This window comes from Hyperolius riggenbachi, chromosome 9, assembly GCF_040937935.1.
Source record: "Hyperolius riggenbachi isolate aHypRig1 chromosome 9, aHypRig1.pri, whole genome shotgun sequence".
Lineage (NCBI taxonomy): Eukaryota > Metazoa > Chordata > Amphibia > Anura > Hyperoliidae > Hyperolius > Hyperolius riggenbachi.
Window position 1 is genome coordinate 159,753,957 of NC_090654.1, and position 27,652 is coordinate 159,781,608.

General features: G+C 48.5%; 1 protein-coding gene across 2 annotated transcripts in view; it reads left to right on the forward strand.

The window, feature by feature from the left end:
* LOC137532765 (sodium- and chloride-dependent GABA transporter 3) overlaps positions 1-27,652 on the forward strand; it is an 843,944-nt gene that overhangs the window by 12,605 nt on the left and 803,687 nt on the right. Inside the window, exon 1 of one of the 2 annotated variants that reach the window (XM_068253628.1) lies at positions 13,576-13,609. The exons of the other annotated variant lie outside the window; for it this stretch is intronic. The gene's annotated coding sequence lies outside the window, so the exon portion shown is untranslated. Of the gene's footprint in view, positions 1-13,575; positions 13,610-27,652 lie in introns of those variants that run through there. 2 annotated transcript variants of the gene reach the window in all.

The window sequence follows — 27,652 nt, forward strand, 5'->3', positions numbered from 1 at the left end:
TTAATGGTCATAGATGGCTATGTTTGCTGCTTTGTGGTTACGGTATACTATTAGCATCACACAGTTTCTGCACACCCATGATACAAAGTCTCGTTTGTCCACATCATGGCGTAAACACTGCTTTCTTATGCCTCGCTGTTACATCATTACGTTAGCTCCGCCCATACAATGTCATGGCCACGCCCATTTTTTCGGCGCCCCCCTCCCCCAGTCTTCGCCGCTGCGTGCTCCTCACTCCTTCCCACCGCCCCCCCCCCCACGCCCCCCCCACCCCCCACGCCCCCCCCGTCCCAGGTTGGACCCACAAAAATATGGTCACTCTAGATAAATGTGGGGATAATTTTCTTGCTGTACCATAGATGTCATTGCATCTATGTACAGAATGCTTGGGCTGTACTGCCGCTGCCTGCTCGCCGCCCACTCGCTGCCTGCCCGCCCACTCGCCCGCCCACTCACTCGCTCCCTCCCTCCAGCCGGCAGTGTGTTTTTTTTTAACTTATTCCCCCTCCGCTCTCTCCACATCGATTGTCCCAGTGCAAACTCCAGCTAGCATGTCACGCTAGCTTTAGATTGGAGCGCACACGCTGGGAGAGGAGGAGGCGGGGGAGTGTCCGTACTTCTGCCGTCACGATGCAACGGCAGAAGCGAAGAGTATAGTGACATACTGCGCATGCGCAGCACAGTATGTCCGGGTGAAGGGTCAGGAGAGTCGGGTCGGTACCGGGAGCTGTAACAGATGAGCGGGACCCATCGGCAGGGAACGAGGGAAGCGGTAAGTATGTATCTTTCTTTCCCTCCACATTGCAACTTTGATTTTACCACAGCCTTTGGGCTGTGGTATCCTTTAAGTGCGACTAAAACATCGCATCAAGAATACAAAAAGCAGTGTTGTTCTCCTACCTGGTTCGCTGAGGGTGAACATTAAAAGCAAAATCTGGAAAAAGAGCATAAAATAAACATATGAAAACGTGATTAACTCAGGAGGTTCTGATGTCACTAGATACAAAAACTAAGATCATATTCGCGGTTTAAACCACCCACTCCAAAAGTATTCAGTTTCCTGATCCAAAAGGCCTCCTTTTTAAGTAAGGCCTTGTCCCTATCCGAGCCCCTCCAAGTATCCGGGACCCCATCGATTGCCATTATGCGCAATTGTGACACTGCGTGTTTATGAAAATGAAAATGTTGCGCTACCGCCAAAGTACAATTCGGGTCGCGTATATTCGATTTATGCGACGAGAAACGCTCCTTAAGTTGCTGAGTGGTTTTGCCTACATAGCCAAAACCACATGGGCATTTAATCATATATACGACGTACCGAGAGTTACAATCGTATCGGCCACGTATTTTAAAGGGGACACCCGTTGAGGGATGGCAGAAAGTGTCCCCCCTTATAACATGTCCACACATGTGGCATGATAAACAAGGGTACATGCCCCTTCTGCCCGTGTCCCCAACAGGGCCCCCACTCCTAGTAATTTTGTCCCGAACTGTTGGTGCCCTTTTAAAGGACATCAACGGGGGATATCGTAGTTCTGGAATCGATGGGAATCCTTCACTCAAAATGTGCCAATGTTTGCGAATTGTACGTGCAATCATGTTACTGCAGGTATTATATGTGGATACGAAAGGTAACCTAAGGCTTCTCCTTCTACCTATTCTATCACGTTTCTCAGTTTGGAACGTATTTTCAGGGTAACCCCGGGCCCTAAACTTACTCCTCATTTCTTCCTGTCTCCTCTCCCTGACCTCAGTATCTGTGACAATGTCCGCCACTCTCTTAAGCTGCCCTAGTGGTATACTATCTCTGGTGCCGTCGGGGTGGAAACTCCTATAGTGCAACAGGGAGTTCCTATCAGTCTCTTTGACAAATAAATCCCTCTCGAAGTAACCATCTTGCAAAATGACTCGAGTGTCCAAAAAGGAGACACTACTGGGGTCACTATGCGTCGTAAACCGAATATAGGGGCAGGCACTGTGCAGTTGCGATACGAACTAATCCAGGCTCGAACGCGGGCCCCTCCACACGCAAAACATGTCGTCTATAAATTTCCACCAGCACAAAGCGTGCTGGCGGAAAAGACGATTATCATAGACAAATGCCTCCTCATGGAGGGCCATGTATAGATTTGTGTAGGAGGGGGCCACGTTCGAGCCCATTGCCGTGCCCCGCCTCTGCACAAAATACCTGCCCCAAACGTAAAATAGTTGCACTTGAGTACCACCTCCAACAGTCGCACCAGAAATTTCCTCTGCTCGTGTGAATAGTCAGTGCGGGTCATGATGAACCAGTCAATCGCCTCCACACCCCCATCATGCGGGATGGAGGTGTAGAGGCTCTCAACATCTAGTGTAACAAGTAGCACTCCCTCATCGACTTGACCAAGACCTCGTAATTTATCCAAAAACATCCTTGTATCACGAAGATACGATGGTACTTCATGTACAAGAGGCTGGAGCAGGCCATCCAGAAATTTAGCTATTGGTACAAATTGGTGCTACTTGTTACACTAGATGTTGAGAGCCTCTACACCTCCATCCCGCATGATGGGGGTGTGGAGGCGATTGACTGGTTCATCATGACCCGCACTGACTATTCACACTAGCAGAGGAAATTTCTGGTGCGACTGTTGGAGGTGGTACTCAAGTGCAACTATTTTACGTTTGGGGGCAGGTATTTTGTGCAGAGGCGGAGCACGGCAATGGGCTCGAACATGGCCCCCTCCTACGCAAATCTATACATGGCCCTCCATGAGGAGGCATTTGTCTATGATAATCGTCTTTTCCGCCAGCACACTTTGTGCTGGTGGAGATTTATAGACGACATATTTTGCGTGTGGAGGGGCCCGCGTTCGAGCCTGGATGAGTTCGTATCGCAACTGCACAGTGCCTGCCCCTATATTCGGTTTAGGACGCATAGTGACCCCAGTAGCAGTGGTGCTCAAATACCCCTTTTTAAAATTCGAGTTTGGTCGAATTCGAATAGTAAATTATTCGAGGTCAGTTGAATATTCGAGTCGAATAATTTTTACTATTCGATTCGACCTCGGAATTCGAGCTCACTATTCGAGTCGGTATTCGAGCTCATTATTCAAGCTGACTATTCGAATTGGCCTTAAATAGCTTCCAACACTTGTTTTGAGGGTGAATGATGCAAGAAACATCTTTTTTTCCAAGTAACAACAGCAAGTGATTATGTGGGGATGTTCCTTTAAAAAAAAATAGTGAAAAGAGAAGTTGTGTCCAGAATTTTGTTCAGTACTGTATATACTTCTTCTTCTTCTTTATCTTCTATCTTCTTCTTCTTCTATATCTTCTTCTTCTATATCTTCTTCTTCTATATCTTCTTCTATATCTTCTTCTTCTTCTATATTGTCTTCTTCTTCTTCTTCTTCATCTTCTTCTTCTTCATCTTCTTCATCTTCTTCATCATCATCTTCTTCATCTTCTTCATCATCATCTTCTTCTTCTTCATCTTCTTCATCTTCTTCTTCTTCATCTTCTTCTTCTTCATCTTCTTCTTCATCTTCTTCATCTTCTTCTTCTTCATCTTCTTCTTCATCTTCTTCATCTTCTTCTTCTTCTTCATCTTCTTCATCTTCTTCTTCTTCTTCTTCTTCATTTTCTTCATCTTCATCTTCTTCTTCTTCTCCTTCTTCTTCTTCTTCATCTTCTTCTTCTTCATCTTCTTCTTCTTCATCTTCTTCATTTTCTTCTATATCGTCTTCTTCTTCACTTATTTCTCTTTTCAATTTTTTTTTTTTAAGAAATGCAACTATTTTTGAGCGTAACAAATAGCTGGTGGCGCACGCATGTTGGAAGCGCCATTGTATGTGCTCCCTGGCAGTGGAAACACACAGACAGCAGGAGGTAAATTCAGCAGCAGGAGGAGGAGGATGAGTGTGTGGCAGCAGGCAGTCAATGAGGCAGGCAGCGTGACATAATAGCCCTGGTACCTAGCGGTGATACCAGGGCTGTAAATAAACACAACAGGAGGTCCCAGACAGCGGTCGTGCAGCCCACATCGTGTCCAATACACAACTGGGACAACACAGTTTTCAACCCGGGCACCTCAGAAAAATTAAACCTTTTTTTTTTTTTAATGGTTTTTTGGTTTTGTTTGTACAACCAATTACACAGATATATAGCTATTGTTTGACGTAATAGCTGGTGGCAGAAGAATGTAATTCTGTGTACCCTGGCAGTGGGAAACACAGACAGACAGCAGCAGTAGCAGGAGGAATGGAGGAGTAATGTGAGCAGCTATTGTTTGACGTAATAGCTGGTGGCAGTGTGGCAGCAGAAGGTAATTCTGTGTACCCTGGCAGTGGGAAACACAGACAGACAGCAGCAGCAGCAGGAGGAATGGAGGAGTAGTGTGAGTGTGGCAGCAGGCAGGCAGCGTGACATAATAGCCCTGGTACCTAGCGGTGATACCAGGGCTGTAAATAAACACAACAGGAGGTCCCAGACAGCGGTCGTGCAGCCCACATCGTGTCCAATACACAACTGGGACAACACAGTTTTCAACCCGGGCACCTCAGAAAAATTAAACCTTTTTTTTTTTTTTTTAATGGTTTTTTGGTTTTGTTTGTACAACCAATTACACAGATATATAGCTATTGTTTGACGTAATAGCTGGTGGCAGAGTGGCAGCAGAATGTAATTCTGTGTACCCTGGCAGTGGGAAACACAGACCGACAGCAGCAATAGCAGGAGGAATGGAGGAGTAATGTGAGCAGCTATTGTTTGACGTAATAGCTGGTGGCAGTGTGGCAGCAGAAGGTAATTCTGTGTACCCTGGCAGTGGGAAACACAGACAGACAGCAGCAGCAGGAGGAATGGAGGAGTAGTGTGAGTGTGGCAGCAGGCAGGCAGCGTGACATAATAGCCCTGGTACCTTGCGGTGATAACAGGGCTGTAAATAAACACAGCAGGCAGGAGGTCCCAGACAGCGGTCGTGCAGCCCACATCGTGTCCAATACACAACTGGGACAACACAGTTTTCAACCCGGGCACCTCAGAAAAATTAAACCCTTTTTTTTTTTTTTTAATGGTTTTTTGGTTTTGTTTGTACAACCAATTACACAGATATATAGCTATTGTTTGACGTAATAGCTGGTGGCAGAGTGGCAGCAGAATGTAATTCTGTGTACCCTGGCAGTGGGAAACACAGACAGACAGCAGCAGCAGCAGGAGGAATGGAGGAGTAATGTGAGCAGCTATTGTTTGACGTAATAGCTGGTGGCAGTGTGGCAGCAGAAGGTAATTCTGTGTACCCTGGCAGTGGGAAACACAGACAGACAGCAGCAGCAGGAGGAATGGAGGAGTAGTGTGAGTGTGGCAGCAGGCAGGCAGCGTGACATAATAGCCCTGGTACCTAGCGGTGATACCAGGGCTGTAAATAAACACAACAGGAGGTCCCAGACAGCGGTCGTGCAGCCCACATTGTGTCCAATACACAACTGGGACAACACAGTTTTCAACCCGGGCACCTCAGAAAAATTAAACCTTTTTTTTTTTTTTAATGTTTTTTTGGTTTTGTTTGTACAACCAATTACACAGATATATAGCTATTGTTTGACGTAATAGCTGGTGGCAGAGTGGCAGCAGAATGTAATTTTGTGTACCCTGGCAGTGGGAAACACAGACCGACAGCAGCAGTAGCAGGAGGAATGGAGGAGTAATGTGAGCAGCTATTGTTTGACGTAATAGCTGGTGGCAGTGTGGCAGCAGAAGGTAATTCTGTGTACCCTGGCAGTGGGAAACACAGACAGACAGCAGCAGCAGGAGGAATGGAGGAGTAGTGTGAGTGTGGCAGCAGGCAGGCAGCGTGACATAATAGCCCTGGTACCTAGCGGTGATACCAGGGCTGTAAATAAACACAACAGGAGGTCCCAGACAGCGGTCGTGCAGCCCACATCGTGTCCAATACACAACTGGGACAACACAGTTTTCAACCCGGGCACCTCAGAAAAATTAAACCTTTTTTTTTTTTAATGGTTTTTTGGTTTTGTTTGTACAACCAATTACACAGATATATAGCTATTGTTTGACGTAATAGCTGGTGGCAGAGTGGCAGCAGAATGTAATTTTGTGTACCCTGGCAGTGGGAAACACAGACCGACAGCAGCAGTAGCAGGAGGAGTGGAGGAGTAATGTGAGCAGCTATTGTTTGACGTAATAGCTGGTGGCAGTGTGGCAGCAGAAGGTAATTCTGTGTACCCTGGCAGTGGGAAACACAGACAGACAGCAGAAGGGCAGTACACAGCAGCCCACTGTAGGTGTAAAATGTGTGGCTGCAGGCGACGCAATAGTCAAACTGAACCAGGCTGGCTTAGTGAGCAGGAGCCAGGAGGTGGTAAAGGGTGGTAAGGCACATTAACGATGGTTCTTAGCCAGTTCATGTCCCCCTCTCGCCGACAACAGGGGCCAGGAACTCGCCTTCCACCCACGCCTGGTTCATCTTGAGAAACGTCAGTCTGTCCACAGACTTGTGAGACAGACGTGAGCGTTTCTCGGTGACCACGCCACCAGCTGCACTGAAGCAGCGCTCGGACAGCACGCTGGAAGGGGGGCAGGACAGCACTTCCAGGGCGTACTGCGCCAGCTCGCTCCAGATCTCCAGGCGCTTGACCCAATACTCCATGGGATCAACAGGGGCATCGCTGTCAAGCCCGCTGTAGGACCCCATGTAGTCAGCCACCATGCGGGTCAGGCGCTGGCTGTGACCGGAGGAGGATGCTGCTGCATCATGCACCTCCTCTCTAGTCACTGCTGCCGGAGCCTCTACAGTCCTGTAGAGCTCGTGGCTGAGAGACAGCAGGTCTGTGGGGCGCTTGCTGCTGGATGCAGGCACCTGCTGCTGCCTCTGTGCTGGCTGCTGGACAGTGGGGGTGGAAGGCTGGGGGAAGGCTTCCTCCAAGCGCTCAACAAGGGCCTGCTGCAAGCTCCTTATTTGTTGCGCTGGGTCTCCTCCTGCAGGTGGCAGGAACTGGCTCAACTTCCCCTTGAGGCGTGGGTCCAACATCATGCTGATCCAGATGTCCTCCCTCTGCTTCATCTGGATCACCCTGGGGTCCTTGCGCACGCCAGCATGTGCGCTGCCATTGGGAAGAGGCGGGCCACGTCTGCTGGCACATCGACGGCAGTGCTGTCCTCCTCATCCTCCTCCTCTGCCGCCTCATCCTCTCTCCACCCCCGCACCAACTCAGCTGCGCTGTGCTGATCCCCCTCATCAGCAGCAAGGTCAGGGACCTCCACCAAGTCCTCCTCCTCCTCCCCCTCAGAGGTGGACTGTGCAGCTGCTTGCCGCTCCTGCTGGTCCAAGGCTGCCGCTCCCTGTTCCAGCAAAGCATCGAGGGCCCTGTTCAGCAGACAAACCAGGGGCACCCACTCGCAGACCATAGCATGGTCCCTGCTCACCATGTTAGTGGCCTGCAGAAAGGGAGCCAGCACTAAGCACACCTGCTGCATGTGCCTCCAGTCATCATCGGGGACGATGGACGGGATGTTGCTGGTCTTGTCCCTTCTCCGAGCGGCGGAAACAGTGGCCAGGGCAAGGTACTGGTTGACAGCGTGCTTTTGTTCAACCAGACGCTCCAACATCGCCAGGGTGGAGTTCCAGCGAGTCGGAACGTCAAGGATCAGCCGATGGCGTGGCAGATCCAGCTCCTTTTGCACGTCTTCCAGGCTCGCACAGGCTGCAGCCGAGCGCCGGAAGTGACGCACAACATTCCTTGCCGTTTCCAGCAGTTCGCCCATCCCCTGGTAGGTGCGCAAGAACTTTTGCACCACCAGCTTCAGCACGTGGGCAAGACAGGGGATGTGGGTCAGGTTTCCCCTGTCTATTGCGGCAACCAGATTGGCCCCATTGTCGGCCACCACCTCTCCGACTCTGAGGCCTCTGGGGGTCAGCCAAATCCTCTCCTGCTCCTGGAGTTTGGCCAACACATGGGTTGCCGTCAGCTTGGTCTTCCCAAGGCTGACCAAGTGCAGCAGCGCTTGGCAGTGGCGGGCCTTCACGCTGCTGCTGAGGCGGGGGGTTTGGCCAGGTGTGCCGGAGGATGGCAGAGGATCGGAGGAACCTGCTGCAGTTCCCCTGACCCTGCGGGGGGGCACCACCCACTGTGTTGCTGTTGCTGTGCCCGCTGCTGCTCTCCCATCCTCACCCCCTTCCACCAAGCTGACCCAGTGGACAGTGAAAGACAGGTAGCGGCCTGTCCCGAAGCGGCTGCTCCAGGAGTCCATGGTGACGTGGACCCTTTCACCAACCGCGTGCTCCAGCCCTCGCTCCACATTGGCCATCACAAAGCGGTGCAGTGCAGGAATGGCCTTGCGGGCGAAGAAGTGTCTGCTGGGGAGCTGCCAGTCTGGGGCTGCACAAGCAAGCAGCGCCCGTATGTCGCTCCCCTCCTGCACGAGCGTGTACGACAGGAGTTGGGAGCACATGGCCCGTGCCAGCAAGCCGTTCAGCTGCCGCACGCGACGGCTGCTGGGAGGCAGAGCCCTAACCACCCCCTGGAAGGACTCGCTCAAAAGGCTCTGGCGTGGCCTTTTGCTGGCACGGGAATCAGCAGACACAGCAGAGGAGGCCACTGAGGACTGGCTGCCAGAACAGGCCTCAGTGTCGGCGGCAGGAGTTGCAGAGGGGGGAGGAGCAGTGCGTTTCCGCACTCCTGCTGGTGCTGCTGGAGGAGCAGGAGGGCGGGTGGCTGAAGGCTGTGCAGTGATGGGTGTGGTGCCACTGCCAGCACCAGATGCCTTCAGCCTCTGGAACTCCTCATGCTGGTGGAAATGTTTCGCAGCAAGGTGGTTGATGAGCGAGCTGGTGCTGAACTTTAAGGGGTCTGCACCTCTGCTCAACTTCCGCTGACAGTGGTTGCAAGTGGCGTACTTGCTGTACACTGTAGGCATGGTGAAAAAACGCCAGATTGGTGACAAAAACGACCCCCTACGGCATGGAACCGCTGCTGCCTGTCACCCTGTGGTGGTTGGGGGGGGGGGCTTGGGTGCGGCTGGTGGTGGTACTGACAGATGCTGCTGCTGCTGCTGAGCCTGAGACACCAGCAGGCTGTGGGACCTGCCTACTGCTGCCAATGCTTGCAATGATGCGCCTCCTTGCAAGGCCCACAAGCGCATCCTCCTCCTCCTCCTCAGAGCTGCTGAGGACGACATCCCCTGGAGGTGGTGGCACCCAGTCTCTGTCTGTCGCCGTGTCATCATCATCCTCCCCCTCCTGAAACATGTCCTGCTGGGATGATGACCCCCCAAACTCCTCTCCTGATGCATGGATGGGCTGCTTGACTGTCGCCACAGTCTTGCTGTCCAATCCCTCATCCCCCAAAGTGCCCATCAGCATCTCCTCCTCCAAATCGCCAACAACAGCAGACAATACCCTGATGGTGCCTGGGGTAAAAATACTGCTGAGTGACAGGTCGCCAACTTGTGACGGTGAACTGGCCTCCTCCCCAGGCCCTGCTGGGCGGCTGCTGCGAACAGGGGTGGTGGTGGTGGTGAGGGTGGAGGCCTCGGATGCAGAGCTGATGGCGGGCTGCTCATCCTCCGTCATCAGTTGCACCACAGTGTCTGCATCCTTTTCCTCAATGGGACGTTTCCGACCCGGCTGGAGGAAAATCGGACCAGGTGCTACACGCTGCTGCTGCTGTGTCTCTGCAGCGTGAGTTGCAGATGCTCCTGCTGGGTGGCGCCCAAGGCGTCCACGGCCAGTGGCTATGGGAGGAATGTTAGTCACTGACGCTGCTGCTGCTGCGGAACTGTGCATGGTGGCGCGGCCGCGGCTTGCCACAATGCTGCTCCCTCTCCTCCTGATTCCCTTGCTGCCCTTCCCCTTGCCCAAACCGCGCTGGCTGCCACTTCCAGACATCTTCGATGTTTTGGGCGTAAACACAAAAGTTTTTGAAAAGGGCGGGAGAAAAGTGGGGTACTTTAATGGGGTGGGTTGGTGGGTGAGGTGACTGAGTGAGTGTCCCGACTCCCTAGTACAGTAAGTAAGTAGTAACAGTCAGGAAGTACAACTAGCAGCAGTTACAATAATCAGTAGTAATCACAAGGAAATAGAGTGTGTGTACACTACAGACAGTGAGTGCACGCACGCGCAAACACGCGCAGGAGCTGGCCTATGAACAGAGAGTGAGTGAGTGTCCCTAGTACCGTAAGTAAGTAGTAACATTCAGGAAGTACAACTAGCAGCAGTTACAATAATCAGTAGTAATCACAAGGAAATAGAGTGTGTGTACACTACAGACAGTGAGTGCACGCACGCGCAAACACGCGCAGGAGCTGGCCTATGAACAGAGAGTGAGTGAGTGTCCCTAGTACCGTAAGTAAGTAGTAACAGTCAGGAAGTACAACTAGCAGCAGTTAAAATAATCAGTAGTAATCACAAGGAAATAGAGTGTGTGTACACTACAGACAGTGAGTGCACGCACGCGCAAACACGCGCAGGAGCTGGCCTATGAGCAGAGAGTGAGTGAGTGAGTGTCCCTAGTACAGTAAGTAAGTAGTAACAGTCAGGAAGTACAACTAGCAGCAGTTACAATAATCAGTAGTAATCACAAGGAAATAGAGTGTGTGTACACTACAGACAGTGAGTGCACGCACGCGCAAACACGCGCAGGAGCTGGCCTATGAACAGAGAGTGAGTGAGTGTCCCTAGTACCGTAAGTAAGTAGTAACAGTCAGGAAGTACAACTAGCAGCAGTTACAATAATCAGTAGTAATCACAAGGAAATAGAGTGTGTGTACACTACAGACAGTGAGTGCATGCACGCGCAAACACGCGCAGGAGCTGGCCTATGAACAGAGAGTGAGTGAGTGAGTGTCCCTAGTACAGTAAGTAAGTAGTAACAGTCAGGAAGTACAACTAGCAGCAGTTACAATAATCACTATCAGTAGTAATCACAAGGAAATAGAGTGTGTGTACACTACAGACAGTGAGTGCACGCACGCGCAAACACGCGCAGGAGCTGGCCTATGAACAGAGAGTGAGTGAGTGTCCCTAGTACAGTAAGTAAGTAGTAACAGTCAGGAAGTACAACTAGCAGCAGTTACAATAATCAGTAGTAATCACAAGGAAATAGAGTGTGTGTACACTACAGACAGTGAGTGCACGCACGCGCAAACACGCGCAGGAGCTGGCCTATGAACAGAGAGTGAGTGAGTGTCCCTAGTACCGTAAGTAAGTAGTAACAGTCAGGAAGTACAACTAGCAGCAGTTACAATAATCAGTAGTAATCACAAGGAAATAGAGCGTGTGTACACTACAGACAGTGAGTGCACGCACGCGCAAACACGCGCAGGAGCTGGCCTATGAACAGAGAGTGAGTGAGTGAGTGTCCCTAGTACAGTAAGTAAGTAGTAACAGTCAGGAAGTACAACTAGCAGCAGTTACAATAATCAGTAGTAATCACAAGGAAATAGAGTGTGTGTACACTACAGACAGTGAGTGCACGCACACGCAAACACGCGCAGGAGCTGGCCTATGAACAGAGAGTGAGTGAGTGTCCCTAGTACAGTAAGTAAGTAGTAACAGTCAGGAAGTACAACTAGCAGCAGTTACAATAATCACTATCAGTAGTAATCACAAGGAAATAGAGTGTGTGTACACTACAGACAGTGAGTGCACGCACGCGCAAACACGCGCAGGAGCTGGCCTATGAACAGTGACTGAGTGAGTGTCCCTACTACAGTAAGTAAGTAGTAACTGTCAGGAAGTAGAATTTACAATAATCAATCAGTAATCAGAAGGAAATAGAGTGTGTGTACAGTACACAGACAGTGAGTGCACACACACACGCAGGAGTCCGAGCTAGTAGCCTAGTATGAACAGTGACAGTGAGTGTCCTACTACAGTTACAGTAGTATATAACTACAATACAAAATACAATCACTAAGTAGTAAAGGGACAGCAGAAATACTGTCTAATACTGTCTAATACTGTCTAATACTAATGAGAAATAAACTAACAGAGGACAGGAGGACAGCTGCCCACACAGGCAGGCCCTGAGGCCTAAAGCTGTAAGCCTGCAGCAGCTGGCCTGTCTCTATGTAACACAAAAGCTACTAACTAAAATACAATGTCTATCTAACTAACAACAATATAGGTGTGTATAGGAGGTGTATGTGAGCAAAAACGCTAGGTAAATGACCACAATAAAGCTCTTGCTAAGCCAAAGCACAAAGGAGCAACTCTCTCTCTATGCAAGTCTCAGGCAAGGACGGAGAAACGGAACATGGCGGCCGCTATTTATAGGGTAGGGGCTGGCCAGGGTCCCCCTCTGTGATTGGCTGCCGTCAGAGGGCCTGGGAGCCCTCTGATTGGCTCTAAGGACATCAATCTGGGCTATGACGCTATTCGAGCTCGGTATTCGAGCTCGAATAGCGCCGTTTGCTCGAATAGCTCGAATAGTGAATGGGCTATTCGCGTTTACTCGAATAGCCCATTCGAATAGCTGCAGCTATTCGGAGCTCGAATACCGAGCTCGAATAGCTGAAAAAGAGCTCGAATATTCGAGCTACTCGAATATTCGAGCTCTGCTGAGCACCACTGCCCAGTAGTGTCTCCTTTTTGGACACTCGAGTCATTTTGCAAGATGGTCACTTCGATACGGATTTATTTGTCAAAGAGACTGATAGGAACTCCCTGTTGCACTATAGGAGTTTCCACCCTGACGGCACCAGAGATAGTATACCACTAGGGCAGCTTAAGAGAGTGGCGGACATTGTCACAGATACTGAGGTCAGGGAGAGGAGACAGGAAGAAATGAGGAGTAAGTTTAGGGCCCGGGGTTACCCTGAAAATACGTTCCAAACTGAGAAACGTGATAGAATAGGTAGAAGGAGAAGCCTTAGGTTACCTTTCATATCCACATATAATACCTGCAGTAACATGATTGCACGTACAAGTCGCAAACATTGGCACATTTTGAGTGAAGGATTCCCATCGATTCCAGAACTACGATATCCCCCGTTGATGTCCTTTAAAAGGGCACCAACAGTTCGGGACAAAATTACTAGGAGTGGGGGCCCTGTTGGGGACACGGGCAGAAGGGGCATGTACCCTTGTTTATCATGCCACATGTGTGGACATGTTATCAGGGGGGACACTTTCTGCCATCCCTCAACGGGTGTCCCCTTTAAAATACGTGGCCGATACGATTGTAACTCTCGGTACGTCGTATATATGATTAAATGCCCATGTGGTTTTGGCTATGTAGGCAAAACCACTCAGCGACTTAAGGAGCGTTTCTCGTCGCATAAATCGAATATACGCGACCCGAATTGCACTTTGGCGGTAGCGCAACATTTTCATTTGCATAAACACGCAGTGTCACAATTGCGCATAATGGCAATCGATGGGGTCCCGAATACTTGGAGGGGCTCGGATAGGGACAAGGCCTTACTTAAAAAGGAGGCCTTTTGGATCAGGAAACTGAATACTTTTGGAGTGGGTGGTTTAAACCGCGAATATGATCTTAGTTTTTGTATCTAGTGACATCAGAACCTCTTGAGTTAATCACGTTTTCATATGTTTATTTTATGCTCTTTTTCCAGATTTTGCTTTTAATGTTCACCCTCAGCGAACCAGGTAGGAGAACAACACTGCTTTTTGTATTCTTGATGCGACGTTTTTGTCGCACTTAAAATATACTTAGGGCTGGTGCACACCGAGCGGCTTTTTGGGCGTTTTCAGATCCGCTTGCGGCTGCGGATCTGCTTGGTCAATGTATCTCAATGGGGTGGTGCACACCAGAGCGGCAGGCGTTTTGAAGAAACGAAAAATGCCTGGGTGAGGCATTTTTTGGATTGCGGGTGCGTTTCTGCCTCAATGTTAAGTATAGGAAAAACGCAAACCGCTCTGAAAAACGGCACTTCAGAGCGGTTTGCCAGGCGTTTTTTGTTACAGTAGCTGTTCAGTAACAGCTTTACTGTAACAATACAGGAAATCTACTATACCAAAACCGCTAGACAAAACCGCAAAACGCTAGCTGAAACGCTACAGAAAAAGAAGAAAAAGCGTTTCAAAATCTGCTAGCATTTTGCGGATCTGCTAGCAGGTTTTGGTGTGCACCAGCCCTCAAACTCATTGTCTATGCAAATTATTGACTGCATTAGAATTTTTGCACACACTGACATCTTGTGGCTTAATCTTGAACTTTTCATTTTTTACTGCAGGGTGCAACTTTAATGTCGCACCGACCTTTAGTGAGCCATCTTGTGGCCACTTTTGGTAATACTGCAACCTGATCACTCCAATGACCATAATGTGTTGACTACTTCCGGGTTGACCTGGAAGTTGTCAGAGCACTGCCTGCACAGCTGTGAGTGGCTGGCTGGAGGAGGGACAGGAGGAGAAAGTGTTTCCCTTTTTTGGAAGTGATCATCCATCCATCCCAGCTTGGGGGTGTGGTGTACAAGCTAATTCAGGTATTACACTTTTTTTCAGTGTGCATGAAACATGAGCATATTTGCATATTACCATTGAAGTTCCCTCTCAGGTCCGCTCTGGGGCCCCTCCCATACAGGAAGGGGGTATTTAAAGGTGTTTGTCTTGTCACAATTTTTATGGCTTTGAGCAGTTTGATAAAGGTGTAAACCGAAACAGCAGTCTGTCACTGCTGCCACTTTGGTGCTAATAAAAGAGCTTTGATACAAGACAGCGGTGCCGGTCCTTTCTGTTTTATCTGTACTGTATGTATGTGCGTGTGTGTGCGTGCATCGTGCTCCCCCCTCACAACTGCAGAGAGCAATGCGTGCACAGGGAAGCCTGCACCAAACTACTCACCTACCTGGTTCCAATCGCCACTCACTAGCCGCCAGTCTCCTCTCTGCATAGACGCTGATATACATGCTGCTTCCGGCTAAACAGGAAGCAGCATGTGTATCAGCGTATGCAGAGAGGAGACTGGCGGCTAGTGAGCGGCGATTGGAACCAGGTAGATGAGTAGTTTGGTACAGGCTTCCCTGCGCACGCATTGCTCTCTGCAGTTGGGAGGGGGGAGCACGGAGGGCAGTCCTGGGAGAGGTCAGGCTGCCTTCCACACGGCTGAGGCTCACCCCTCCATTAGGGGGGGCACCTACCTAATACTGGGGGGCAGCTACCTATCTAACCTATACTGGGGGGCACCTATCTAATCTAACCTATACTGGGGGGCACCTATCTAATCTAACCTATACTGGGGGGCAGCTACCTATCTAACCTAATACTGGGGGGCAGCTACCTATCTAACCTATACTGGGGGGCAGCTACCTATCTAACTTATACTGGGGGGCAGCTACCTATCTAACCTATACTGGGGGGCAGCTACCTATCTAACCTATACTGGGGGAAACTACCTAATCTAACCTATAATGGGGGGCACCTACCTAATCTAACCTATACCGGGCAGCAGCTACCTATCTAACCTATACTGGGGGGCAGCTACCTATCTAACCTATACTGGGGGGCACCTACCTAATCTAACCTATACTGGGGGGTACCTACCTATCTAACCTATACTGGGGGGCAGCTACCTATCTAACCTATACTGGGGGCAGCTACCTATCTAACCTATAATGGGGGGCACCTACCTAATCTAACCTATACTGGGCAGCAGCTACCTATCTAACCTATACTGGGGGCCAGCTACCTATCTAACCTATACTGGTGGCACCTACCTAATCTAATCTATACTGGGGGGCAGCTACCTATCTAACCTTTGCTGGGGGGGACCTACCTAATCTAACCTATACTGTTGGCAGCTACCTATGTAATCTATACTGGGGCACCTACCTATCTAACCTGTATTAGGGGCACCTACCTACCTAGCTAGCCGATACTGGTGGCAACTATACTGGCTACCTATATTGGAGGCACCTACCTAACTAACCTATACTGGGGGCACCTACCTATCTAACCTATGCTGGGGCAACTATTCTGGCTACCTATATTAGCCCACTGCCTTACTGTTACAGTTACCCCCACCCATGTGATGTCATGTCCACACTCATTTTTTTGCCGCTGCACATTTTTTTTTTTTGGGGGGGGGGGGGTGTTGGTAAATTATCCACACCGGGTGTCAAACACCCTAGCTACGCCACTGCACGCACACACTGTGTACGCTGATATACATGCTTCTTCCGGCTAAACAGGAAGCAGCGTGAGTATCAGCGTATGCAGAGAGGAGACTGGCGGCGAATGAGCGGCGATTGGAACCAGGTAGGTGAGTAGTTTGCTACAGGCTTCCCTGCGCATGCATTGCTCTCTGCAGTTGGGAGGGGGGAGCACGGAGGGCAGCCCTGGGAGAGGTCGGGCTGCCCTCCCCGCGGCTCACCCCTCCATTAGGGGGGCACCTACCTAATACTGGGGGGCAGCTACCTATCTAACCTATACTGGGGGGCACCTACCTAATCTAACCTATACTGGGAGGCACCTACCTAATCTAACCTATACTGGGGGGCAGCTACCTATCTAACCTATACTGGGGGGCACCTACCTAATCTAACCTATACTGGGGGGAAGCTACCTATCTAACCTATACTGGGGGGCAGCTATCTATCTGACCTATACTTGGGGGCAGCTACCTATCTAACCTATACTGGGGGGCACCTACCTAATGTAACCTATACTGGGCAGCAGCTACCTAATCTAACCTATACTGGGGGGCAGCTACCTATCTAACCTATACTGGGGGCACCTACCTAATCTAACCTATACTGGGGGGCAGCTACCTATCTAACCTATACTGGGGGCAGCTACCTATATAACCTATAATGGGGGGCACCTACCTAATCTAACCTATACTGGGCAGCAGCTACCTAATCTAACCTATACTGGGGGGCAGCTACCTATCTAACCTATACTGGGGGCACCTACCTAATCTAACCTATACTCGGGGCCAGCTACCTATCTAACCTATACTGGGGGCACCTACCTAATCTAATCTATACTGGGGGCAGCTACCTATCTAACCTTTGCTGGGGGGGACCTACCTAATCTAACCTATACTGGGGGGCACCTACCTATCTAACCTATACTGGGGGGCAGCTACCTCTCTAACCTACTCTGGAAGCACCTACCAATCTAACCTATACTGTGGGCAGCTACCTATGTAATCTATACTGGGACACCTACCTATCTAACCTGTAATGGGGGCACCTACCTACCTAGCTAGCCGATACTGGTGGCAACTATACTGGCTACCTATATTGGAGGCACCTACCTAACTAACCTATACTGGGGGCACCTACCTTTCTAACCTATGCTGGGGGCAACTATTCTGGCTACCTATATGAGCACACTGCCTTACTGTTACAGTTACCCCCGCCCATGTGATGTCATGTCCACACTCATTTTTTTGCCGCTGCACACTTCGCTTTTGGGGGGGGGGGGGCGGTGTTGGTAAATTTCCAGACCAGACACCCTAGCTACGCCACTGCACACTCACACTGTATACACGCACACACACTCATACAGCACACACACACACACACACACACACACACACACACACACACACACACACACACACACACACACACACACACACACACACACACACACACACACACACACACACACACACACACACACACACACACACACACACACTGTACACACACGCTGTACACACACACACACACACACACACACACACACACACACACATACAGTACACACACACACTGTGTATACACGCACATACAGAGCACACACACACACACACACACACACACACACACACACACACACACACACACACACACACACACACACACACACACACAGTGCACACACACACATATAGTACAGACACACACACTGTATACACACACACACACACACACACTATACATCCACTGTACACACACACACACACATATGATGCATACACACACGCAAACAGTATACACACACATACACACTCTCTGTCTCTTTTTCAAAATCCCACCCCCCTCTTCCATACCTGCTTCCAGGCATCCATGTGACAAACAAAAGCTCTGTCCCTCTCCCCTCAGACATCCAAAGGCATGACGTGACGTTTTACTCACATTACTGCTCTCTTATTGAATACTATCAGGGGGGAAGCCTCCCCCTCCCCGTCCAGATCAGCCACAGCTCAAACGTGCAGCGTGCGTCTTGTAAACAGGCAACTCTACAGGAAGCCGGCACCACTTCCCTTACAACAAAGGCAGCTTCCTGCTGTTGCCTAGCAACACAATGCTATAGCCGTGCCTGTCATCACGCTGTTAATGGGCAGGCAGTGCGCTCTAGAAAGCTGACACAGAAACTAGGGGACAGGAAGAAGAAAGTACACAGCGGCAAGCGCCAGGCACGCGGGAGAGATCCCAGAGAAAGTTGTCAGGGTGGCAGGCAACCAGGAAAAGCGCAAAGCAATGCGGGCGAGCGTGCAGCAAGGAGAGCACACAGGAATGCGTCCTCACCCTACTGTGCCCCGAGGCTGGTGCCTGTCCAGCCTCTGCCTCGGCCCGTCCCTGCTTTATGGGGACTGACTTAGTCTTGGGGCAGGCAGTCACACGGCATGCAGGCAGAGATGCTGTGTGTGTGGGGACTGACTTAGTCTTCGGGCAGGCAGTAGCCCTCCGGGATCCATGCCTCATTCATTTTAAATAAAGGTGAGGTACTGAACACTTTTTTTTGGCGTACGTACAAAAAGGGCGCCCGGACAAAAAGGGCGCGGGGTGTAAACTCTAATTAATAATTAATCATTAATAGCGTTTATAAAAATAGTGTGCTATATTTCGTTTACAAATAATGTTTAACAAAATTATAAATCATGAAATAATGTTTATGAAATCGGAAATTGTGAAAACGTTAATCTTCCCTGTTTCAAAAGTTAAACTTATAATTACGTTTATTAAAAAAACAATAATATATGTTTAATTGTTATAATTGTATATTATTGTGAATAACCTTCATTTATGATTTGTTCTTATAATAAAATCTGAAAATATTCTTTATAACGATGATATAAATATAACTACGTTCGTAATAAGTGTTGTAAAACATTAGTAACTATTACTAAAATTTTACTAAAACTATACCTAAGCCTACTCTAACACAGAACCCTCCCTGTACCTATCCCTAACCCCTAGACCCCCCTGGTGGTGCCTAAACCTAAGACCCCCCTGGTGGTGCCTAAACCTAAGACCCCCCTGTTGGTGCCTAAACCTAAGACCCCCCTGGTGGTGCCTAAACCTAAGACCCCCCCTGGTGGTGCCTAAGCCTAAGACCCCCCTTGTGGTGCCTAAACCTAAGACCCCCCTGGTGGTGCCTAAACCTAAGACCCCCCTGGTGGTGCCTAAACCTAAGACCCCCCTGGTGGTGCCTAAACCTAAGACCCCTCCTGGTGGTGCCTAAACCTAAGACCCTCCTGGTGGTGCCTAAACCTAAGACCCCCCTGGTGGTGCCTAAACCTAAGACCCCCCTGGTGGTGCCTAAACCTAAGACCCCCCTGGTGGTGCCTAAACCTAAGACCCCCCTGTTGGTGCCTAAACCTAAGACCCCCCTGGTGGTGCCTAAACCTAAGACCTCCCTGGTGGTGCCTAAACATAAGACCCCCCTGGTGGTGCCTAAACCTAAGACCCCCCTGGTGGTGCCTAAACCTAAGACTAGGGGTGGGACGACGAATCCGGCGAATCCACGAATCCCTCGAATATTAGGAAATATTCGAGATTCGTGGATTCGAATCCCGACGCCATTTTCCACGATACGAATCCGCCGAATCCCGACGCCGCATTGCCGCAGATCCGCCGCTCGCACTCGTCCTCCTCCGACCTCATCCGACCCCCCCGCGCCTCCTCCGCTCGCCCCCCCTGCCCGCATCCACTCACCTATCCATAGCGGAGTGCAGAGCGGCAGACCTCTCGCTGACTTCCTGGTTACCCCTAGTGACCGGCTCTTACAATGACGTCATCAGTAAGAGCCGGTCCGGCCACTAGAGGGAACAGGGAAGTAACGAAGAGGTCTGCCGCTCTGCGCTCCACGGGAAAGGTGAGTAGATTATTATGCAGGGGTGAGCGGAGGAGGCACTGGGGAAGGAGGGGGCCATGGGGGGGTTGGCGGGGGAGGGGGGTTCTATCTACCTACCTACCTACCTACCGACCTAACACTATCCCTACCTACCTACAGGCCGCTATACCTACCTACCTACAGGCCGCTATACCTACTTACCTACAGGCCCCTATACCTACCTAAAGGCCCCTATACCTACCTACCTAAAGGCCCCTATACCTACCTACCTAATGGCCCCTATACCTAACTACCTACAGGCCACTATACCTACCTACCTAAAGGCCCCCTATACATACCTACCTACCTAAAGGCACCTATACCTACCTACCTACCGGACACTATACCTACCTTCCTACAGGCAACTATACCTACCTACAGACCACTATACCTACCTAGCTACCTACCGGCCACTATCCTTACCTACCTACAGGCTGCTATACCTACCTACCTACCTACCTACAGGCCGCTATACCCACCTACCTAAAGGCCCCCTATACCTACCTAAAGGCCCCCTATACGTACCTACCTACCTACCTAAAGGCCCCTATACCTACCTACCTACCTAAAGGCCCCTATACCTACCTACAGGCCACTATACCTACCTACAGGCCTCAATACCTACCTACCTACCTACAGGCCCCCTATACGTACCTACCTACCTACCTAAAGGCACCTATACCTGCCTACCTGCATACTTACCTATACTTAAGGCCCTATACCCTGCTACCTATACTGAATGTCCCTTTACCTACCTACCTACCTAAAGGCCCCTATACCTACCTACCTACATACCTACCTATACTTAAGGCCCTATACCCTGCTACCTATACTGAAGGTCCCTTTACCTACCTACCTACCTACACTGAAGGCACATGTACCTTACTACCTATACTGAAGGCCCCTATACCTAGCTACCTACCTATACTGAAGGCACATATACCCTGCTACCTATACTGAAGGCCCATATACCCTGCTACCTATACTGAAGGCCCATATACCCTGCTACCTATACTGAAGGCCCATATACCCTGCTACCTATACTGAAGGCCCATATACCCTGCTACCTATACTGAAGGCCCATATACCCTGCTACCTATACTGAAGGCCCATATACCCTGCTACCTATACTGAAGGCCCATATACCCTGCTACCTATACTGAAGGCCCATATACCCTGCTACCTATACTGAAGGCCCATATACCCTGCTACCTATACTGAAGGCCCATATACCCTGCTACCTATACTGAAGGCCCATAAACCCTGCTACCTATACTGAAGGCCCCTATACCTTGCTACCTATACTGAAAGCTACCAATATTGAAGGCACCCATACCTAGCTAGCTATACTGAAGGCATCTTTACCTCGCTACCTATGCCTGGGTACCTATACTGCGGGCAACTATACCACGGATCGCACAATTTTTATGTGCAGGATTCGTTAGATTCGGGATTCGAAAGGTTCGAGATATTCGAGAACCTTTTTAGATTCGGATCCGGATTCGGATTCGAAGAAATTGTGGATTCGTCCCATCCCTACCTAAGACCCCCCCTGGTGGTGCCTAAACCTAAGACCCCCCTTTATTATGTGGATAATAATGTTTTACTAATTGTGGATGCAAAAAATATATTGCAATTTACGTTACGTACTGATCGCTTTATTTTGTGAATAATAATGTTTTACAAACAGTAAGGAATAAAACTTTAAATAATGTTTTAATTAGTTAAATAAGATAAATATGTTTAGTATTTTTATAAACATTATTCGGCACGGGTTCATTTTATAAACCTAAATCACCACAAGCACACTTATAAATCATTAAAAATCTCCGATCGCCGTTTGTAAACGTTATTTATGTCCGGCGCCCTTTTTTCCTGCTCGGCGCCCATTAAACGTTATTTATTATGAGAGTGAATGGCGGCGCCCTTTTTGTCCACTAGCTGCCTGCGCCCTTTTTTCCCGCTTCCCTTTTTTTGACCTAGGCGACTTCTCGTCTCACTGACAATGACTCCATCTGTGCTGAAGGTCCTTTCTAGGACACTTGAGGCAGGGCAAGACAGAAGTTGGATGGCAAATTGTGACAGCTCTGGCCACAGGTCAAGCCTGCGCACCCAGTAGTCCAGGGGTTCATCGTCGATGGTTCTTTCTCTACCATTGTTAAAGAAAGTGTACGGCCAGGGAATCAGGGTTCAATTCTGGTCCGGAGTGGGAGCCTGAGAAACGGCTACCATCACACATCCAAGGAAGGCAGCAGGCACAGCACGCAAATCCCGACTTGGGGAGGTAGTGAAGAAAAATAACAATACAGGACTCTTTTGAGGCCCTGTATAATGATGAGTACACTTGAAATCCTTTAACAGGAATCTGTTATGGAAGGCAAGTCTGCCATTAATTCAACTGTGTGGTCAACTCTCTTTGGTACTTTCTGTACTATGGTGACCACGGGTAATGGCCGGGGAATAAGGGTTCGATTCCAGTCTGGAGTGGGAGCCTAAGAAACGGCTACCACCACACATCCAAGGAAGGACCCATTGTGCTGTATATATAAGTAATGTACCTGCCCTAACCGTGCTTTGCAGACCAGGCATCTGTGGTCAGATGGACCATTGACCCAACGATGTGTGCCAGAGATGACACCACTTGCCTTTAACGAGAATCTGTTATGGAGGGCAAGTCTGCCATCCATTCAAGTGAAAGGTATGCACTGACTCCCAGGTATAATACAATGTGCAGTGACAGATCACTGCATCTTATATGCCAAATACAGGGAGTCATCCTCTGCTTTCCCTGAATAAATGCTAGGAGAGGCAGAACGGCACACCTAATCCACCAGAGGCCGTGGCGATCAGAGACCTCTCCTTCACTGTTCCTCTAGTGCCAGCTTCTGCTGATGACGTGATCTGCAGAAGCCATGTCGTGATCAGCAGAAGCCAGCACTAGGGGAACAATGAGAGATAGAAGAGATCTCAGGGGGCTTTGATGGATTAGGTGAGCTGTGTTGCTGCTGCTGCTTTCATTTATTCAGGGGGAGTGGAGGAGGACACTGAGGAACAGGGGACACATTGGGGACAGAAGAGGACACATTGGGGACAGAAGGGGACAAATGGGGGATAGAAGGGGACACATGGGGACAGAAGGGAAAACAAGGGGGACACATGTGAGATACAGGAAGATACATGGGGACACAAGAGAAATACACGGGGACACAGGAGAACACATAGGGACACAGGAGGACAATTGAGGTACAAGGGGGCACAATTATTGGAGGGACCCTCCTGGACCATGGGCGCGCCAGTTTTTTAATATATTTTTCCCTTGTTTTTGCTCTCTAAACCTAGGTGAATCTTATAGTCCAGTGAGTCTAACATGCCAAAAAATACGGTAATTTTTTTTAAAGCAACTCCTGTAAGGAAACAGGAGATACAACCGACAGGCAAACACACTTTACACGTGTATAGGCGCAGCATGTTTTCGTTCACATATTACCCAGAGCTCCTCTTTAAGTTCATCACTTCTGTACTGTATATTTAAACAGTATACATTTCCCTTTAAAATGCAACGGGAGATCCACTAATAGGCTTTCCCTTTCACTGTTTATGCACCTTAATTTAATTTTAAGAATGAATAGTGCTGTGTGCAAAAAAATGTTGCTAAGTGCTTTACTTGTTATATTTTTATTTAACATCATACATAACACAACACAAGACAACTACCCCTGCAATGAGTTTTATGTCAAAAGCATGAGGTATGTAGAACTGATGCAGAAGGAGTTAATATTCCATGAAAAGCTCAGGGCTGCCTGTGTCCTGGGGATAACTGAGAATTAATATAACTTTAAGGATGAGTGTGTAGTGATTCCATCATGCCTGGCACATTTATGCATGCATGACTTATCAAAACATTTCCTTAAAGATTTGGGCTTCGCTACTGGCTTAGAATGTTAGAAGTCTGGAAGGGTTAGGGGAGGTCAAAAATAGCCCACTTGGAATACTGTGTGTCTCAAACTAGTCCTGGAAAATGATGTTATAAAATTCAAGAAAAGGAATACAAATGCATTAAATGCCTCTTCATTATTCATGAATTTACACAAGCTAAAAAAAGGTATTACATGAGATTCTTTGTATTTTTCTTTTCAGCATCTGATCTTAAGGCTGAAGTATGAAATGAACTGTTATTCCACACAATTGCACACATGAACGTTTTGTATTTAGATGGGGGTTTGACCAGAGCAAACACAAGGAATTGGGGCAATCAATATACTACAGGTAGCAAATAATGCAGCTATTTTTATTCTAGGTAAGAGCCAGAAGAAAAGAGGTCACAATTGTTTGAAAATGTCAGGCTTCCTGGGGTGTGAGATGGTGTCTGGCAGTAACACGTAGTGGATAGGCTTGCAGTTGACAATAGCGTCAGAGTTACACATTGCCAGAAATAACATGCTTTTATATTGTCATTTCTTACAGAGCAATGGTAGTCAAGTCCCCTTACTCATGAAAAGAAACACTCTTGTCTTATTCATCATCGCTGTTCAGAAGATGTTAAACATAGACATGCTGCAGAGCAATAGAAAAGCTTTCAAAATGCTGGAAGTGAAATGTGCTTATAAAGACTTGCCTTGAGGCCGGGGTTAAAGTATCATCTCCCTTATTTGTGAATGCCATTATGGATGGATAACATCCTACTGCGCCTGCGCAGTAAGCTCCTGATGACGTGCGCAGGAGCGAGCATGCGCGCTGCCACAGTCTAATCAGACGGCTGATTAGACCGGGACCGGCGGCGGGGAACAGAGGATCGCAGGAGGACGGCGTGGGACATTTCAGCTGCAGGGGGCTGATAGATGCCCCAGGTAAGTGGCGTTTTTTGTTTACTTAATTACTTAAGGACGCCTCACGCCAATGGGAGTGACCACAACGGCAGCCCCAGGACCGCCTAACACCAATTGGCGGCAAGTCCTGGGGCTGCAGTTTCCCAGGGAACAGCTGCACGCATGCGCGATCATTCCCTGCCGCTTCACGGAACGGAGTTCCGTGAATAGCCTGCTAGCCGCCGATCGCGGCTAGCAGGCTGCTTGTAAACGTAAGGGGAAAGAAATCCCCTTTGTTTACAAGCGTACAGCGCTGCCGGGGGACGCAGCACTGTACGAGATCGGCGATCCCTGGCCTCTGATTGGCCGGGGAGTGCCCTCCTCTAATAGGCTGATGCCTATGAGAGGCGGAACAGGACAGATCACCGTCCTGCTCCAAATTAGACGGAGGGGATGGAGGAAGGAGAGGGAGGGGGACGAGGAGAGAGAGAGCCTCGCTGAGGCATCTGAAAAAAAAAATTAACAAAGCCTGCAGCGATCGGACCCCTCCGGCGGCATGTCCCCTTAGGGACATAAAAAGGAGGTGAGTTCGATCGCTGGGCACCTAAGCTGGGCTGTGCAGGAGGCTGGTCTTTAGGGGGAGTTACCACTGCGGTCGTCAAGTGGTTAAACAGTCCACAGAACTCATTTAAAATATGACTGCCATAACAGGGCCATCGTAAGGAAACCAGGGGACCCGCAGCACTTTTGAGCGCAATGTAAAGATTAAGGAGGTTGGTAAAATTTCAAGTAGCCAATTTCATGTAAACAAAATTGGTAAATGTGGTGGTAAAAATATAAAGTGCATGGTAACCAATGCTCGGAGCCTTGCAAATAAAATAGACAAACTAGAGTTCATTCTGAATGACAAAGGCTATGACATTGTGGGAATAACCGAGACATGGATGGATGAAAGCCATGACTGGATAGCTAATTTAAAAGGATACAATGTGTTTAGGAAGGATAGAACAGGGAAAAAAGGTGGAGGGGTTGGTCTCTTTGTTAAGAATTCTCTTACAGCTGTCCTTAACGATGAGATGGAGGAAGATTGCGAAGATGTGGAGTCCGTTTGGGTAAATATTCATGGTAGAAATAAAAGTTGCCAATTGCTTATTGGGGTATGCTACAGGCCACCTCTTATTAATGAAGCTGCAGAACTGCGATTACTACAGCAGATTGAAAAAGCTGCAGGTAAAAATGAGGTCATAATTATGGGCGACTTCAACTTTCCAGACATTGACTGGAGTATTGAGGCTACCCATTCTGGTAAAAGCAGCAGATATCTGGCAGCACTACAGGACAATTACTTGACTCAAATGGTAACTGAACCAACTAGGGGGCATGCGTTACTGGATCTGATCATTTCTAATAGACCAGATAATGTATCAAATGTGCAGGTTCAAGAACATTTGGGAAATAGTGATCACAACATGATAACGTTTGATCTGGTGACTGATAGGCCACGGGGCAGCGGGACCACTAAAACTATGAATTTTAGAAAAGCAAAGTTCACTCAAATTAGGCAGGCACTAAGTTTGGTGAACTGGGATAATGTACTACAAGGGGAAGACACTGAAGGGAAATGGCAAGCTTTTAAACTTATACTCAATCAATACTGTAGTATGTATATCCCATATGGAAACAAAATGTCTAGGAATAAAAAAAGGCCTCTATGGATGAATAGAAAGGTTAAAGATAAAATAAAGAGGAAAAAGAATGCCTATAAGGTCTTAAAACAGGAGGGGACCGAGGCTGCACTAAGCAATTATAAGGAGTGCAATAAAAATTGTAAAAAAGAAATTAGGCAGGCAAAGATTGAAGCTGAAAAACAAATCGCTAAGGATATCAAATCTAACCCAAAAAAGTTTTACAAGTACATTAACTCTAAAACAAGAAAGGTTGACTGTATAGGACTCCTAAAGGATGAGGATGGGAACTCAATGGTGGATGACCAAGGTAAGGCAGAGTTATTAAATGCTTTCTTTGCTTCTGTCTTCACAAAAGAAACAGCACTGTTGCAAACTGCAGAGGCAGAAGAGTCTCAATCTTCTAACTGTAATATTAAATACTTAACGCAGGAAGAAGTGAAGGCAAGACTAAATAAATTAAAAATAGACAAAGCACCTGGCCCGGATGGCATGCATCCTCGGGTCCTAAGGAAATTAAGTTCAGTTATAGATAAACCCCTTTATCTTATCTTTTGTGACTCTCTTGCAACTGGCAGAGTCCCAGTGGATTGGCGTATAGCCCACGTTTTCCCATTATTTAAGAAGGGCAAAAAATCTGATCCAGGAAATTATAGACCTGTAAGTTTAACATCAGTTGTATGCAAACTATTTGAGGGGTTACTAAGAGATACTATACATGACTTCATAGTAGAAAATAATCTTATTTCTCAGCATCAACATGGGTTTACTAAAGACAGGTCCTGTTTGACTAACATGCTCAGCTTTTATGAGGTAGTGAATGCTAATATGGATATTGGGAATGCTGTAGATGTGATATACTTGGACTTTGCAAAGGCCTTCGACACTGTTCCCCACAAAAGTCTGGTGCAAAAGTTGAGGATGCAAGGACTGGGGAAGAGTCTGTGTTCATGGATAGGGAACTGGCTAATGGACAGAAAACAAAGAGTTGTGGTCAATGGATCGTACTCAAAATGGGAGACTGTTAGCAGTGGGGTCCCACAGGGGTCTGTTCTGGGTCCAGTGCTCTTCAATTTATTTATTAATGACCTAGTAGATGCAGTAGTGAGCAATGTTGCTATTTTTGCAGA